Genomic DNA, 5,556 nt, shown 5'->3' with positions numbered 1-5,556 from the left:
TATAATGGGTGTTTTCATTTTTTTTCAACTGTAAATAATAGGATTTTTTATTTGTTTTTGAATTTTTTATTTGTTTTTGAATTTTTTTTTGGAAAATTTATCTAATTTTCTAGTTAGTGGCATATTGTTCTCTCATGCTTCCTCTTGTGTTTGAATGATGCTGCTTCGTCAAAACTCTTATTTGTTTATTGCTTTAATCTGATACTACTTCGTCTTCTATTTTCTTTTATTCTTTTCTTATTTTCTGGGTTTTTTTGCTTTTTCTTTTCTTCTGGGTATTCTTTTTCATTTTCTTTTCTTCTGGGTATTTTTTTCATTTTCTTTTCTTCTGGGTCTTTTTTTTCTGGGTCTTTTTTTTTGGATATTTTTCTTCATTTTTGGGTATTAGTTCAAGCATGACTATTTTTTTTTTTTTATACATGTATGCAAATTACTGTATATTTTTAGTGATAAATTCATACTTCATAATATTCTTACAGTTAAAAATAAAAAAATAAAAATTTAAACTAGACTTAGAAACCATTCCAAGATTAGACCAAACACTTTAAATGGACATATGACCCATTACAAGATTTAACCAAACAATTTAGAATGGTTATGGGTATATGAATCCATACCACCCTGATATGTATCTCCATACCATTCCATTCCAGTTTTATGAACCAAACAGGCCCTAAGAGTGTCGAACCTCCCTAGTTAAGCTTACCCCCATATATGTAAATCTCTCGTTATATGTGATATTACGATTTATCTTTTTGAAATTTAACTAGAAGCTTACCGTCTCTACTCTCAATACTTAAAAGACGAACACATAAATAATAATATGATAGAGAAGGTGTCATCTTCTTTTTGAAAGAAAACTACCTAAACTTTTTTAATGCTACTTTTGAATTTGAGCTCACAAACTTTTTTTGGTGAAGTTGCCGAAGCATATACTAGCGTTTCTTTTTCGTTCTTTCTTAAATTATTATGGAGTTCGTCTTAGTTTCATTATTTGAACTGTTCTTTTTTTTCCTTTTGGTGCAAAAATGAGCAAAAAACTGTCAGAAGTGGGATTTGAACCCACGCCCTCTTTCGAAGACCAGAACTTGAGTCTGGCGCCTTAGACCACTCGGCCATCCTGACTGATTTGTTCAATTAATTATTTAACGTTAGATGACCTGTTTGCTGCCACTTGCAACAAACAAGAAGAAATTTTTGAATGAACGTAAAACGTACGTAGAGACGTATAGTGCCCTTCTTTAAAGTATCACTTTGATTTTTATATTATCTAATACGTAATATTGACCATCAATATTTTTTGATATCTTTGAATAAGGTATAACTCTAAAATATTTATACTTATATTTTAGAATTATACATTTATATAAATTCAACATATTGATATGCTTATGTAATATTAAATTGCAAATTAAACTAAGAGCAAATGTGTAAAATTTACATATACATAGTTAGAGGCTTTTTCTGATAGCATTCAGAGCATCAAATAGGATTAATTTTAATATTATGAAACACAAAGTTTTATAATAAAAAACAGTCTCACGTTAACACTAACTTGACGAGTCTGTTTTTCCTCCAATTCTCAGCCTCGCCCTTTAATTATGATTTTATGGTTGATAGTTGTGATTCTGGCTATTAGTTATTGTTTTCTGATTAATAGTTACGATATTTGGGTATTTAGTAATTATTATTTTTTTACATCAGTTATGACTTTTTTTTTTGGTTTCGGTTATATGCTTAATAATTTTAGTCTAAAAATAACTAAAAGATAATAATTATAGCATATGAATAATTATTTATAATTTCATGAGTAACAATGATGCATGGTTCTATGGTTATAGTTTAGATATTTGGTTAACAATTATACTTTGAGGGTTGATAGTATATGAGGTCAATAGTTATGATTATAAGGTCATTAGTTTCATTTATTGTATGCATTAGCTAGTAAACATTATTTCTGCATTTTTTATTTGAGGTCAGCACAACTAATGCAAAAATGCGATAGTTATTTAAGAAAGAGAGAATTAGTGCATTAGTTTTTTTTGAGAAAGACAAAATTATTTATGCGTGATATTGAAGTTATGGGCAATAAAAATGCATTATAATTTGATTTTTATGATATAAGTAATATATAGTTCAGCGCTTAACTAATATACTCCAGTGCTTAAATTAATATACTCCAACGCGTAACTAATTCATCCAGAAGCAATTTAAGGCTAGCATAACTAATATGTGTAATCGCTTAACTAATTCTGCTGCTTGTTTGATGCACGAACGTGCATGATGTCAGCATAACATCAGCGGTCGTGAGACCGTCTCTCCAAAAACGGACTCATTATGAAAATGGATAATTATAGTTTTGAATAAGTATATATATAAAAGTAGTGATATAGTTGAACACGTTCAACACTATTTTCTGTTCATTCCTTGTTTTTTATTTATATGATGTTATTGTAATTTGTAAAGCCAATTTGATACATGGGCTCTCTTCTTTTTTTTTTTGTTCTACGGCATATGAAAGAAAAAAAAAGATTTGCTTTTTTTCCACTTCAAGCCTTGGAGATTATATATATATATATATATATATATTATATATTATATATAATATATATATATATATATATATATATATATATATATATATATATATATATATATATATATATATATATTCTCAAGATCGTTACTTAGTTAAAATAAAGCTAGTACTGGTGTAACTCTACAATAAAGGAACAACAAATTTCTCCAAAAAATTTAATTGTGATTTAATATCAAAGTATGACATTAAACTCAATACTCCAATTTTTTTTTTTTAAATAATATTATGTCACTTGGATCAATATTTTAATTTGTGAGTTGGAATCAAAGATGTTTGAGTTATTTTATTTTAATGAATAAACAAATAAAATGACTTCTTTATGAATATTACATTGAACATAATAATTAAAATGATTTGGAGAACATAACAAAAGTACTTGCATGGAGTATTATATTAATATATATTTTTTATATTTTTTAATTCGATAATTTACTGGCCCAAGTAAGCGCATCCTGAAAACTGGAGATTTATACCCAAAAGCATAAATCCACACAAACACTCCCAAATATGAAATTGATGACAATCGAATTTCCGACCATGATGTTGAGACGTGGGAGCCCAATCACATGATTCTCGTATTATATTAATATATTATATATACTAGTATAGATATCGTGAAATAAATTAAAATATATAATTTTATTATAAAAAATATTAACACACAATCGTGCATAGTAAAAGCTTAAAAATAGTGCTAAGTAATCTCTTAGAAAAATTATCAGGCCGGATTTGCTTGTGGATTGAGATCCTCTCCGATAATTTGCTTGTGGATTGAGATCCTCTCCAATCTCTAATCTGATTGGAGTTGTATCTTTTTAAGACCGTTAAATCTTCATCTGGGTACTTTACGAAGCACCAATTTGAACTAATTAATAAGAGCAGCAAGATATTCACTGGCATGCAACTTTAATTTTACAGCAATCTTTTAAGAACTTTCAGCAATACTTTTGTTCTGAAACGATTTTTAGCAAATACTTAAAACAGTCATTTTTAAAAGAATCTTTTAGCAGCGTTCCTGAATCCTGATCCAAAAGTGCACTACTTCACTTTGAGCACCCACAGGCCACAGATACAGGGTGGTTTTACACTTTTGCCAGCTGGTACCAAAAACTATGAGAACAAGATCGAGAAATTTCAAATTCTAATTTTACTAGTAGGAACAATTTGATCACTCTTATTGGTAACTTCCAATTTGATCACTCTTCTCGATACAAATTTAACTAAAAAGAAAATAAAAGTGATAAAATTGTTCCAATTGTAAAAGTCAAAATTCGGGCAAAAATTTTGTGCCCAAAACTAGCTATTTTGGGCAAAAATGAGCGGATTTTTAGGACAAAAATCTGGTCGGGACAAAAAAGGACTTAAAAAGTTATTTTTGGCTTGTCCAAAGCCTGCCCAAAGTTTTTTAAAAAATGGGTCGGGTCCGACCGCGGGCCAAAAAATTACGCTCAAAACCTGGCCAAAATTATCAGCTCTAGTTGAAACTAATTGAAAGCCGACTTGTGAGTGTCCCACATTGGAAAAAGAGGATAGATTGTTACACTTTATAAGGTAGATGGGTTACTCCTACTATCACCAATATAAAATCTCCTTTGGGCTTATAAAGTGGACCAAATCTCTCCTCCTCCTCGTTCGGTCACAAATGCCCGTTTTCTATTGTTTCTAAATTTAACATGGTATCAGAGCTCGGGTTGCGAGTCTTGTCTAAATTGGGTATTTGATCGCTATTTGATAAGGATTTACCTCGATAAGATTGTTAAACTTTATAAGGTAGAGGGTTTACTCTTACTATATTCTGATGTTGCTCTGATGTTGCTCATAAGTCATAACTCTAATTTAAGTTTTTAAAAAATAAAATAAATTATTAAAAAACTTAATAAAGCAAAATATATTTTTTAATGACGAAATGGATTTGCTTTATGGAGGTTGTGTGCGAAAATCTTGCTTACTTGGGCGATGTGGTTAACTTTTTGTCTATATGATACTTTCTAAACGGGAAAAAACCCACTGATTAAAGTTGCATGGCACTTAAAATTAAAGAAAGAAAAGCCAATAAATTAGGTAAAACTTGCCATTGTTAGCTGCTTCTGTGGAGTGTAATTCAATGCCAATTGGGGGACAAATGCCTCCCTTTGAACTAGTCTTTGGCTTAAATGTCTTCTTAATGTTGTGACAACTACTTACTTTTTTAATACTTAATAATATCTATAATCATTGTTTACACACCAAATTAAACTTTGCTTCTTGAGTTGGTTTTTACATATTAATGTAAACAATTGTTCAACAGTTATCGTATGAAAGTGGTCAATATTATAAAATACATTTTTTTTTGTAGGCGGCTACTACTGCACTACAAAAATATATCACTTTTATATAAAAAAAATAATAATAAAGTGAAGGACCTTGTATATACGTCGATTCTCATATTTTATTAGTCTGGTATTTACGAGTCAGAAACGTCTTGAGTATAGGGAGGAACGAATGTAAGAGGATCCCCAACCCCAAACGCACTCTCGCAAGATATAGCTCAAGACCTCTAGGATCTAAGTTAAGATTTTTGCCAAGTGATCAAGTATTACTCGATGAATATATAGTTTTCAGTTTTGCAAGCTAGTAGAGTTCGACAAGTTAAAAGAATTTTGCAAGTAGGTATCTAAGACCTGAGATGAGATTGAATCTAATCTTGTATTTTTCGGTAAAAACTCTTTATACAACCAAATTTATAAAATTAAAAAAAAATTCCGATTTAATTTTGCTTAAAATCTAAATCAGTTTTTTTTTTTTCTTTTTATTCTTGCTAGCTTTACTTGTTTTTTAAATTGCGTGAGTGCATGTTTTCCCATGAGTTCTTGATTTGTATATTGCATGCTAGTTTTCAACCATTGACATGACTTTCTTTTCCTGTTTTCCCCCTTTTCCCTATTCTTTTCCCCTTGTTGAATGCCTTTTGCTTATAT

At 29.5% G+C, this 5,556-nt stretch overlaps 1 non-coding gene across 1 annotated transcript; it reads right to left on the bottom strand.

Moving 5' to 3' along the window:
- Positions 1-1,041: 1,041 nt before the first annotated feature.
- Positions 1,042-1,125, bottom strand: TRNAL-CAA (transfer RNA leucine (anticodon CAA)). The gene has a single exon. It is a non-coding gene; the product is annotated as a tRNA-Leu (tRNA).
- Positions 1,126-5,556: the final 4,431 nt, after the last annotated feature.

Source organism: Beta vulgaris, chromosome 9 (assembly GCF_026745355.1).
Source record: "Beta vulgaris subsp. vulgaris cultivar EL10 chromosome 9, EL10.2, whole genome shotgun sequence".
NCBI lineage: Eukaryota > Viridiplantae > Streptophyta > Magnoliopsida > Caryophyllales > Amaranthaceae > Beta > Beta vulgaris.
The sequence above is the reverse complement of the archived record's forward strand: the minus strand, read 5'-3'. Positions and strand labels throughout refer to the sequence as shown.